Source organism: Colias eurytheme, chromosome 7 (genome assembly GCF_061535395.1).
Source record: "Colias eurytheme isolate Ceu_HAF_F1 chromosome 7, ilColEury1 Martin Lab GWU primary, whole genome shotgun sequence".
Lineage (NCBI taxonomy): Eukaryota > Metazoa > Arthropoda > Insecta > Lepidoptera > Pieridae > Colias > Colias eurytheme.
Genome location: NC_142986.1, coordinates 2,998,454 through 3,012,614, shown reverse-complemented (window position 1 = coordinate 3,012,614; position 14,161 = coordinate 2,998,454).

Sequence of the window (14,161 nt, the reverse complement as noted above, 5' to 3'; positions counted from 1 at the left end):
ATGAACAATAATATACCTATATATACCTAAACATAAACTCGGAGATTTACCTGGCCTACGTGCGACGTCTGATTGAGAAAACTTCCATTGTTCACGATTCTACAAGGATAAAACACAAAGTATAATCCAATTAAAAGATCTTTTTTTACTGGGAAATATCCTTCGCCTTTGTTTTTATTTTTATGTCTCGCAATCAAGATTGTAAAAGGAATAAGCATGAATGTTTTGACACGTATATTCACAATCATATTTTTTTTGTTTTATACATTTTATAATATAATCTTACTTTTCCTTAAAGTTCAGATAATTCCAATGAGGTTTATATTAATAATGTTTTTATTAGACTCATCAACTTAATTAATATACCGATACTACTAAGTAAGAAACACTAAGAAATCTATGCAATACTATATCAACATATCAAGCTACGAACCAAAAACGAAATCTATATCTATATTTTTCATGATATCTCCAAATAACCGTTTATATACGTTCACTATAACTTATTCAATATCAATTTAGATGTAATATAAAGCTCCGAATCAATATATTCGTAATAACGTTGTTGTGTCGGACTCAATATTTTTATTAAGAAGATAAAAATAAACTGGAATCAAAATACAGTATCGTATACACACAGTCTTATTTTTCACTCCCACAAATATGCCGCCGGCGAGCAATAAATATTTCTTACAACTATTTTATTTCATTACAGGGAACATTATGTCGAGCGATTAAAATTAGTATTAAATATTCATAACGAATTCACTTATAGATATACCTAGAATTCCGCCCGCGGCTTCGCTCACGTTTTCAAAGAAAAACCCGCATAGTTCCCGTTCCCGTGGGATTACTGGGATCTCACTTATCCTATGTGTTAAACCAAGTTACCCTCTATATGTGTGCTAAATTTCATTGTAATCGGTTCAGTAGTATTTGCGTGAAACAAACATACACACTCATCCATCCTCACAAACTTTCGCATTTACAATATTAGTAGGAGTAGGAAATAGGATTAGTAGGATAGGATAGGATAATAAATTATGTACACTCTAGGAAAAAATAATATGAATACTTTTATATTTAAAACGAAATTGACTTAACGACCTAATATTTGTACAATTAAGGAACATTAAGCGACAAGAGAAAAACTAGCTAATATTAAAGTTCCTCTTTTAATTTTAAGAGCAACATCGAAGCCATCAATAATCAGAACAAGTAAAAATTATATATTCAATGTTCATTATATGACCACATGTACATACCAAACTTTGAATGAAAACTCCATTCGCTAGTATATTTTTCGAATCTACACAGAGTAAACAATCCTATCTTAGTTCTAACAACTTTGGTCAGAGCATATTCACGTATTTAAATTGAAGTTGAATCGAACAAGGCACAAAAAACATTGAACTAGGTAATTACGAACTAGCAAATACTTATTTTTACGATTTTAGTATTCTGTACAATGCGATTGTAGTAAATTTTAGTAAGTAAGTAAGTTTTTAATTTATATATACAGTATATTGAAGGGATATTACTACTTCTATTAGAAGTAGTAATATGTCCGATTTGATAATAATAACTAGCGGTCCACCCCGGCTTCGCTTGTGGTACATATTTCGCAATAAAAGGTAGCCTATGTTCTTTCTCAGGGTCTAAAGATTATCTGTGCCAAATTTCATCAAAATCGGTCTTGTAGTTTATGCGTGAAAACCATGTACATACATAAATAATTACAAACTTTTCCTCTTTATAATATTAGTATAGATAAGGAAAGTCTTTCGAAGAGTTTCTATACACACTGCTTATTTAAGTGAATAGATTAGAAATTTTTTGCTGGACCAGGTTCAACTTTACTTAACTATTAATGACATATAAACGGATAAGACACCGTAAAAAGCCCACAGTGCTATCCCGTAAAATTGTACCTATTGCCGATCGTTTATATTTAATATGCTCAATATAAGGCAGATAGGTGAGGTAGTAATATCCCTTGAGTCAACCCATACTAAATATCTACATATAAGAAACCCGGGAATGTCATGCCGGCCGGGCATGCCATTACACTTATTTAGTTGATACGCAGTATTTATCATATTAGAATCAATCATGTATCATTAAATTTACTATTTATTTCCAGAACATTATAGTTTTACAATTTCCATGTATTCTCAGTATTCACTTACCATAATAAAAGCTTATTAACATTAACATAATTCCTACACTCGTTATAACAGAAACGAGCCACAATTATTGTAATTTCTACGTCCAACTAATTCTGAGTTCAGTCTAATCCCGCTAACAACGTTAAGTGGATTAGTCGACGTTGCATCACTTTCTGTTTTATTTTATTATGCAATTTGCACGAAACCTTTTGTATGAATTATGTTTTAAACTAATTTGTGCTGGATATTGTATGTATTTTGCAGAAATGTTACTCCAGACAAAGACTAACCATTAACCTATATAGGCATAATGAATTAGATTATTACTTTGTTCAGTATTATTGCTAAATATACCTAATTAAATGCCAATTTATAAATTTGACTATTTTAATTTTTAAATTTCATGTAAGAAATCATATTATTTTAATAATAAATATCAAAAAAATGAATCGATCGCTTCCCACGCGCAACCTTTTTTATTTAATTTGCGCGCTAAATCTACTCAAAAGTGTTGCCACCTTCCTAAAATCAACACAAATGCATTCGACCGTGCAAGGACACTCTTACTAAAAAAGTGGTCTTACAAAAGAGGTTCGTCACAATGGTCCTCAGACAGGCGTGCGTGAGTGCTGACTCCGCCGGTAATTAAATCTCATGAAGCCTTGGGGTTGAAGACGTCTGACTTTTATGTTACATGTGTATTGTTTGGAAGATGTGTTGTAGCATTGTTAGTACAATTCTTTTATATGGTCTAATGATATTATATAAGACATGACTAGACTTCGTAAGATCTGGTTGTTAAGGAATTCTTATTTTGGTTACATGCGTCCATATTATGCCAACATTAATTGTCAACACAAATAAGAACAAACATAATGTCATACCTACTATTCTGATAGTGAGAAGGACATACTCCCTGGTCATCAACAATCTATCCCTATGATTAAAATAACAGATAATTTCAATCAAAGAAATGTACAGTTACTTATATAATAATAATACATATATACAAATTCAAAAAACTTGGTCGAATAGATTAAATTACAACTGCTTTTTTGGCAACAAAAGCTATTTTATACAGATAGATCCTTACAGATGGGCATGATGTTGAAACAAAAGGTAATTAAGCAGAATCGTAATACAAAACATTTAAATATCTCATCGTGTTTCAGTTCATACAAATTGAAACAGTTTTACGCCGCAAAATAAAACTTTAACAATAAGAGAAAAATAGCTATTACCAAAAAAGTTACGCAATCTGTTATTTTAAAAAAGAAATAAACATTTCAGGCGATTCGTGTTCCGTAAATATGTTCAGGCTTTCTGTTCGGACTTAATAAACCGACTCGGTGAATTTTATAAATTCTTACTGTACCTGAATTTATTTCAACAATGCCGAAGTTTGTTATACGTATTCCGACCGGACAATACATTGTCGTTACAACTGGGTTTTTCAGTGCTATTTTGGTAACTTATACATTTCAATGTGTTGAAAAATTGAACGATTCAGTGGAATTAAAAACTCTGCATATAAATTAATATTATATGAGGCATTTATGAGGCATTTACCTAAGCCCTTTTGAGTGCTAAATAAAATTATTAAAACTGCTATACCAACTTCTATGAATAATTCCAAGATACATCTAATGAAAAATTTTATTGAAAATTTATCAACATCAATCTAAATCCATTTATCCAATGATCGTCCACTTAACTGACTGCTGAGTACATAAGCGAAATCCATTATAACCACAAACTAAATTAAAATTATAACGAGTGTTAATCTACATTAACCGATCTCGACCACTAAAGCGATTAGACTGTTTATCAATAAACAAGGGACAGGCCACAGAAGTTGGCTTTGATCTTGGTAAACGAGATTACAACTTTATTTTAAATCTCTCTTATTTTCATTCATCTTGTTATCAATTTTCGGTGGAATCTCTTGAGTTGGAAATATATTGAAAATTAATATTCAGCATTCTCATAGTCAGGTGTGTTTATTTATTTATTTATTTGGAGATCTTACAGAAACAATTAAACCCGTATAATCTATACTAATATTATAAAGAGGAAAAGTTTGTAAGTATGTATGTAAGTATGTATGTATGTATGGTTTTCACGCAAAAACTACTGGACCGATTTCAAAAATTCTTTCACCATTAGAAAGCTGCATCTTTACTGAGCAACATAGGCTATATTGCATTTTCAAAAAAATTAGAGATCCTTACCAAAAATGCAATAATGTAACCCAAGGTGTAAAAAAATCCTCAATAAAACTTCTTTCATCGCGTGCGCTGCGGAATCTATTGAAGATAGAACAAAAAAATGTTCTACAGTATTATAGAATGGATCAATATCTACAAGAAAGTCCGCGATACCATATGTCCATCTTCAGTAGTTATGTTACTACAACAACTTTTTTACGTTTTCAAAGTAAATAGAAGTGCCGACAGTAATCAAACCATGTTATCCATACACATATATTAATCCTTATCCCATTAAATGATGTTTTATTATAGACTGTTTCAATACCAGCAAAATACTTTTTAAATGAAAAGAATTGGATATTCCATTCAAAAGATATAACGAATTTAAAAGTGTCAATCTACAGAAAATAGTAGGGGCCCTTCGCTCATGGAGCTACTCAAAAAGAACTAGTCACAAACTCAAATTATTAACGAGTTGCCTGAGCGTCACAGCCCATACATGTTCTATGGAGATTCGCACACGACGCGACTAGTTACTAACTGGTAAGTAACGCGTTAGCAACCAATCACGCGCGACACGTCGTGCCGGTCTCCACGCTACTGGTTTCCCGAGTTTCTTTGTTTTTTATGATAAAAATGAACGAGCAAATAACAGAAGTGACTGAAACCTTATAACTTGAGTAGCGTTGTATGCGAGATACAATTTGTAACTGGTTTGTAATCGTAATTACTGATTAGTTCAGTCATTTTTGAGTAGCTCCATGAGCGAAGGGCCTAAGTATACTGTTCGAGCAGGCCGTAGTGCGGGGGTCACGGAGGAATTCTACCAATATGCGTCTTGACGGAACACAGTGGGGTTTTGGTCGGTAGGAATCCGACATAACCCACGGCCCCTCCCCTGGAGGCCGTGGGTATCTATGAAAGATTGCCCCACTAAAACAAAAAAAAAAAAGGCCGTAGTGCGGGACGGGGTAAAGGTGATTTTCATGTCCGACCTATAGTAGACTTTTCACTGTAAAGATATCGCTATCTATGCGGGTGAAACCGCAGGGCATTGCTAGTATATAAATAAATGATATATACAATGGTAACATTAACAATTGTTTCCTCTACGTCTCACAGTGAACATAAAGAAAAAGTAAACGAAAAACTCACTTTTACAATTGATATCTGTTGCAAGGGAGCCAAATACTTAAAACTAACACAGATTGGTGTTGGTTCAAAGTCCAAAGTAAATTAATAATTATCGAATTTTCTGTTATTGTTTAATCTGCTTGGAGATCACAGAAATCAACGAATGTATAAGCAAGATTTGTAGCACGCATTGCCGAGTTGACGAGTCTTTTTAATACATTATCACCCTAAAAGAACACTTCTTTCATAGCAATATTGCGTTAAAAGTCTATCATTTTTAAAAATGTACCCAAAATTACTTAGCTTCTCTGTCGTATCATTATATTTAAATAACAGATGTACTGATGCGACTTCTCCGGGAACAGGCACAAGGGATAGTCGTATATCTTATGCTTGACAGTAAATGGCTGCAAAAAGGTTTTCAGGGTTGTTTACATGAGCTCACGATAAGATACGGAAACACGCTAATACATGCTCACTGGGGATTGATTCGTACCATGCAACTAATAAACGTAATCATGTGTGAGTACTATACTTGTTTGTCAGTTGGTGTGAAGCAGTAAGGTCATTTATATATTTAACTACCGGTCTGTCCCGGCATCGCCCGTGGTACATGTTTACGTTCTCTCTACATATGAACCATCCTAGTACTTCCAGGAATATTATAAAAAAATAATAAACGAAATCGGTTTAGCCGTTCTCGATTTTTGCGCGTACCAACACATTTTACGATTCATTTTTACTATAGAAATATCTGAAAAGTTAAAATGTAAGTTCATCGGTAGCCGTAAAACCAAACCCAGTTACTGAGACTTCACTGTCTGTCTGCCCGTCCGTCAGTATGTGATGATCTGTGATTGATTTTTTTCTTTTCGTTATAATCTTGGAATCTTTTATAAATGCTTTCACGTTGTTCTACACTTAACCCATTGAGCCCCGAACGACCCGATCGGTCCACGACACAATAGATTTTCTATTGTGTCTGTGATTCCGGGGCCTGAGTTATTAATAATGTAACTTTGAAACTTTCTTAATATGTAGTAGGTACTTAAATAGGTATCAATTTCATATTGTCTTTAAATGTAATATTGTTCTATAAGGAAAAACTATCGAATCAATTTCACTGTAATTGGTATACAACTTGATCCAAATTCCAAACATTAATCCTTACATGACCTACTGTTTATCCAAGATTAAAAAAGTAAACAAGACCCTTTGAAAAAACTCCCAGCGTAATCACTATCCCATTACGTAAAGAAACAATATTATTACAACGCAAATATATTTCAATCAAACCAGATTCAGAAATTCGAGCCATAACACCGGACAGTGAAAATATAATAAACATGAATCTTTCAAGCCGTGTCCGAATTTCCAACATCCAAGTGAGCAGCTGTAAATCTCCGACACTTCGAATAGTGGGAAAAGCAATAAAAATCCGTGTAATCCAAACAAAGCTTTATGGAACTGGCCGCCGTTAGACACGTACACATTTGTGTCTTATAGTGCAGGACAATTGTATATTAGGAAATGTAAAAAATGGCTTTCTGTTTAATTTATGTTTTTGACGTGACAACGTCTTATAATTCGATAGAGCCGGCTGCACGCACGAAAAAACATGACTCATGCGGCGTTACCTCGCTCTGAGGCGTTCCATGTAAGGCTTGAATGTAAGTGCAAGCGAGAGCGCGGAACGAGCGACAAAGAAGCACAATCGGACGTTGTCACGTTCAACTATCGTCAGTAAACCGCCTTTACAGACAAACAATTTTTTTGTTAATATCAGCGGCAAACCTATCGGACGGTAGTGCCCATGATACAAGGGCATTGCAACATTCTTATGCTACTACTGGCTGCGCCCGCGTGACTCCGCTCCTGTTGGTGTTAGCATGATGACATATAGCCTATACCCCTACCCTACCTTTCTCGTTAAATGGGCTATTCAACACCGAAAGAATTTTTCAAATCGGACCGGTAGTTCCTGAGATAAGCACGTTCAAAAAAACAAACTCTTCAGTTTTATAATATAAGTATAGATTTAAGGTCTATTTCCTGGCTCTACCTTCGCCGTTGCGAGCTGACCAAATTCATGCCTAAGAATGCTCGACTCCCACAATACAAACAAATGTTTGTTATTATCCATAATGACATTAAAAATGTTGCAAATAAAGAAAAAAACAAACAGATATCAGAATTAAATAGAGTAGTAGAAGATAGATTTTCATACATAATCCATATTGTAGCAATAAAAATATTCACATACAGTGAATTTTATCAGCAATCGACACTAGAAATATAATTAGCTAGATTTCCGCCCCGGGCTTCGCCCGCGTTTGCAAAGGAAAACCCGCATAGTTCCCGTTCCCGTGGGATTTCCTGGATAAAAACTATCCTATGTGTTAATCCAAGTTACCCTCTATATGTGTGCTAAATTTCATTGTAATCGGTCCAGTAGTTTTTACGTGAAAGAGTAACAAACATCCATACATCCATATATATTAGATACTAGCTTTCCACCCGCGGCATCGCCCGCGCAGTCAAAGAAAAACCCGCATAGTTCCCGTGGGATTTCCGGGATAAAACCTATCCTATGTCCTTTCTCGGGTATCAAAATATCTCTATACCAAATTTCATGCAAATTGGTTCAGTATAGTTAAGGCGTGATTGAGTAACAGACAGACAGACAGTTACTTTCGCATTTATAATATTAGTATGGATTAGATATTAGATAACAGAGAGCATAAAAGCTTTATTCCGTTCACACAACTCTTAGGATGCGCATTGTATCAGCATTGGCCCTGACATAAACATACAATAAATATTGGGACCAGCTGCGCAGTCTGTCTCTAAAACTAGCTTCACCCATTTCTTATTAAAGAGGATCAAATGCAAAGAGTGATCTATCCCTTTTCTCCTAAAGATTTCGTTTACGATGTTTTTACAAGTCATAACAGATGATGACTCGCCTTATTAGGGTAGAAAATTGAATTAAGGTCAGCTTCGTAATATATTTAAACGAATTCGGCCCGTATTTTATATATTAGGGACGGTAAGTCGTGCAAAAAATACTTAACACTTTCCTGAATATCTAGGGGATGAACTGATTTTTATTTTTTGGTCTAATTAATCATCTCCGGGGTAAAGAGCATATATTATGATTCCTTCATTTATTGTGATATTTTTTACACTCATTAATTTTTCTCTCAATTATAGTTTGAATATTATGAATTTGCAATCCATACTTATATTATAAATGCGAAAGTAACTCTGTCTGTCTGTCTGTTACTCAATCACGCCTAAACTACTGAACCAATTTGCATGAAATTTGGTATGGAGATATTTTGATACCCGAGAAAGGACATAGGCTACCTTTTATTGCGAAATGTACCACGGGCGAAGCCGGGGCGGACCTCTAGTTATATATAGATACAAATTTCAACAACGAAAAACAAAAAAAATTGTCGTTGAATCTAGAGCTCCACCACTCAATAATGGAACTATCTATATCTGAATACAGCAGACGTATTTTAAGCCCATTGTACGTAGTAGGTACTATTATAAATTATATTCTGTGCCATTGGTAAAACCACTGTGTTTGTATTTATTAACAAGAAAGTAGCTAGGTACTTATTATTTTCTAATTCAACTGTATTTTTCGTAACAATTAATAAAACAATTATTAAAGATTTAATATTTTACTTCTAACAAACAAGTTAGTACTATTGTGATTAAATTTCATTTAACAATTTAAAATAACAACCAATTTCGTTTTTAAAACGTGAAATAATTAAGTTTCCCAAACTAAGATTAAAATGAATAAATCTGAGAGCTGCTTAATCCTTTAATATCAAAGTATGATATTTTTATAAAATCCGTAGTAATTTTAAATGTAATTAAGGGAAAACTAATTAAAAAACTATTTGCATCTTTAAATTGTCTGGGAGGAAATCGTAAGATATTTAAATTCCTTCACCCGCCTTGAATTGTGGAAACTAAACTTTGAAAAGGTTTAACTAAATTACGTTCAAGTTTTTTCTGTAGCGGACTCAATTACTGACATAATATGTAACTTAGTAGCCATATGAATACCAAGAAAATTACGAAGGTAAAAACCCTTTACAGATTTAAATAAATGATTTCTTTTTCTTATTTTCATAAGAGTAACCTTAGAATTTTATCCTCTATTTCTGTTTATCAACTAATATAATAAATATTATAAGCACAGGAAAATACAAATAATATTAATAGTTAAAAAAACTAAAAAACACGATTTTATAGAAACCGAATAGAATTGAATAATTTTATCAAATTAGTGTATTGTCATCGGTCCTCAATAAATCTACAAAGATTGAACGAAATCTGGCCGTTTAAAGTGGGTCAAAATCGCGCCCAAAGAAGTCGGTTACAAACAAACCAACGTACAGGTGAAGCTAATATAAAGCGTGTAAAAAATAGAGTATAACAAAGATAGGGTTACAATTTTGTACGCAGGATTTTCAAGTTAGATAGGTAACAAATTAAAAAGACAGGAGGTAATATGATTATTATGAAACGTGATTCTAGGTATTGTGTAAGTAATGTAGCACAAAGCCTGGAGATATTGATCAAAGTGATATCCCCTGGCTTTGAATCAATTCGCACATAATTCAATAACCTTGTAACGCGGTTGCTTGTATTCGTCGATGTATCACACACCTGATATCTATTGTATTATTAATATTATAACCCTAATGTATATAATTTCTCTTGTTACTATGCCAATATTAGAGGGAAATTGAATTACTTTATAAAAAGATATCAGGCAATTGAATATCATTATCATTTTTGTATCAAGTGTCTGGGTTTCTAATTTCTATTGAGAAATTCTATATGGAAAGAGCTAATAATACTGTTCTAAAATTTAATGATGAATACAGATTTACAGGTAATTTACAGGTAATTAACTTATCCATACTAATATTATAAATGCGAAAGTAACTCTGTCTGTCTGTCTGTTACTCAATCACGCCTAAACTACTGAACCAATTTTCATGAAATTTGGTATGGAGATATTTTGACATAGGCTACTTTTTATCCCGGGAAAATGAATCCCGGAAATCCCACGGGAACGGGAACTATGCGAATTTTTCTTTCAAAACGCAGGCGAAGCCGCGGGCGGAAACCTAGTATTTTTATAAACAAATACACGTGAATACCACAGATCACAGAAATGGTGAATACTAAGATATTGTCGGGAAGTTGTATATTGTTTGTAGAGAAAATATCGCGATTCAGAAGTTGTGTGGCTCTTCGCTATTTGTATGGACTATCAGAGAAAACAAAATGTTCTCGATACAGTAATATTATTTCCTTGTGCATAAAAGAAACCACTCAATGGTGAAGTAATTCGCCAATAGCACCTGCAATTTCTAGCCTTATTAAATTACGCCAATACACCCATACATTTCTAGTACCTTCATTATACACAATAAAACAACCGCCTAAGCAAACATGAAAGGCCTATTACCGTAAGAGCACGCACTTGATGACTGGGCAATCCATCGCCCCATAGTTTGCTCATAAAGGATCATAGCCACTTGAGTCGATGTCCTTACGATTATCCTCAACGCGTGGGGCTAAAATAAATCAAACACCATGGGGGAGATAGTTATAATAAAATGGCCCCTATATGAGGCCGTTTACTACGGATGATTTTTATTTAAATAATATTTAAAAAAAATATTTAATTAGCGTGCTATAGGAGAGGCCTATGTCCAACAGTGGACGGAGAAAGGCTGAAAAGAGAGAGAGAGAGAAAATAATATTTTTGTATTTAGGGAAGTACACATAATATAGATTATAGACATAGATTTACTTATGGTAATTGTTAAATGTCGATACATATTCAACTAACTCTGAAGGACATAGCAATAATGTCCCAATACAAGGATGTTGGGTCCAGAATTAAATTTGAATTTCAAATAAACTCGATATAGGCATTGATAAGTAGATAGTTCGACAACATGTAGAACATGCTCATTCGTGATAAGAGACGGGAAAATCTTCTTATCCTAAGTTTTTATGCATTTCGACGTTCTTGAATTTTAATTGAACATATTTGTGTAAACTTATACAGGTATTAACCCTTTTAAGGCCCATAATCACTTTTAAATAAAAAAAAAAATAAAAATAAATAAAAATAGTTTATTTCCTTTCTAAATTTTACACAATTTGGAGTAGTAGGGCCCTCCTAGTAAGTTTAAGATAAAACCTGTGTCAGGAGGACCCGCTCTTCCTTAACTTAAAATAGGTTATCTACATGAAAAAAATAAACTGTTAATAACTAAATAGTGGAGTGTATGATTGTGTGTGTGTGATGTGTTTGTGTATTGTGTGTTGTGTGTGTGTGTGTGTGTGTGCGTGTGTGTGTGTGTGTGTGTGTGTGTTTAAATTTGTCGGTTTATGTATGAACACGAGTTTGTGAGTGATCGAATTTAAATAGCAATTAATATTTACCAGCTAATGATTACACGTGGTTATAGTTAAATAAATAATATAAAAGTAATAATTACACAGTACATGACGTAGCAAGAAGGTTTTCTGTGTCATCATAATTTAGTGTTTTTAGCCAATTCATTATTTTATTTTTTAAATCACAACAAGTTAGTCTATTAATGTTAAATAATTTATTTAGATGATTATATATATAAGCTGAGTTAGCTGAGTACTGGCGTCTGGCAAAAACAGTTTTGGTACAACGAGTTTTAATTACCTCCTTCCTTCTTCTTCCCTCCACTGTGGTATAAATAAATGGTGTTTTTTTGTGTGTTTTTATTGTAATAAGCAAGATGTATAGTTGTCTGACTGTTAGAATATCACATAGTTTATACAGATCTGTCGTTGGAAACCGGCGAGGTTTTTGATACATGACTTTCAGAAGACACCTATGCACACGCTCCATTTCTATGAATTTAGATTTGTTAGCTCCCCCCCAGATAGGAATACAATATGCTAAGATTGATTGAACTAAGGACTTATATATTTGATTCCTAAGCTTATGTGAAGTTACATGTCTCAAAGATTTAAAAATCCAGATTAGTTTCCGTGCTCTTTCGTTCATATAATCAATGTGTGAATGCCAAGATAAGCGGTGATCAAGTATGATCCCGAGATATTTTGTAGTAAAAACTTTTTCAATAGTGTCGCAAGTACAATTTAAATTATTAGTTCCGTCACATTCGTGGAGCTTAAGGTTAAGATTAGGATTAGGTTGTGTTTTATTATTAATTGAGAAGCATATGTAATTAGTTTTTTTAATGTTTAAAGTGAGGAGATTACTTATTAACCAATCAGAAATTTTAGAAATACCTATCTGTGCCGCGTTAAATACAGAAAGCCATGAATTCCCACTAAACACTATCGCCGTATCATCTGCGTAAGAGTAGATTTTTCCATTTAATATACTTAAATTAGTGAGATCATTGATATAGACTAAAAAGAGCGTTGGTCCGAGAACGCTTCCCTGTGGCACACCACAGGTAACGCCTCTATCGCAGCTAATATAATTTTCTATTTTTACACATTGAGTCCGCTCTGTTAAATAACTTTCCATTAGATTAAGGGGTGTACCACGAATGCCTGCATGCTCCAGCTTACGGATAAGAATAGGGATGGAAACGGTGTCAAAGGCCTTTTTCAGGTCTAGAAAAACAGCCAAACATTTTTTGCCTTCATCCAGTCTGTCAGATATAAGAGATGTTAATTTCAACACAGCATCTTCGGTTGAAAGACCGCGCCTGAACCCAAACTGTGAGTCAGAGAAGATGTTATATTTTTCAAAGTAGTTAAGGAGTCTACTATTAATGAGCTTTTCGATAACTTTAGAGATTGCTGGCAGAACTGAGATGGGGCGATAATTATTGACATCGGATCCATCCCCACCCTTATACACCGGAACAACTACTGACTTTTTCAGCTGAGCAGGGAATATACCTGTACTAAAACATAAGTTCGCTAAGTGACAAATAGCAGGAGCTACAATAGAAGAGCAAATTTTAAGAAATTTTGTAGGTATTTTGTCCCACCCTGGGGCACTATCAGATTTTAACGTCGTGATTATTGTTTTAACTTCACTGACATCGGTTTTTAGAAGAACGAAAGAAGAGCTGTTTAGGTTAGTCGTGTTTGGAGCAGGGTTCCTTACCAAATTAGAGTTTTTAGTCAAAAGTTGATTTGCCAACTTTTTACCGACATCAGCGAAAAAATCATTAACCAAATTTACCGATTTGCAAGGAGAAGAATCCGACTTGAGAAGATCTTTACTGTGTAATTTAGCTGGTTTAAAGTTGGTAATTTGTCTTATCGATTTCCATAATTCTTTTGAGTTTTTAGCTGCTTTACTTAACATTTCTCTGTCATAATTTCGTTTTAATTTTTTAATCAAGTTATTACAATGGTTTCTGTAACGTCTGTATGTAAGTTTTAAAATATCGTTTAGAGGGTCCGCTTTAACTTTAAGTAATTGCATTTGATTTCTATTTCGGATACACCTGAGAATACCTGCTGTTATCCACGGTTTAATAGTTCGGTGTTTTTTGGTCGTTCTTCTTATTGTCTTACTCTCATCTAATGCCTCAGATAAATATAACTGTAGGCACTCCGTGACTAAAT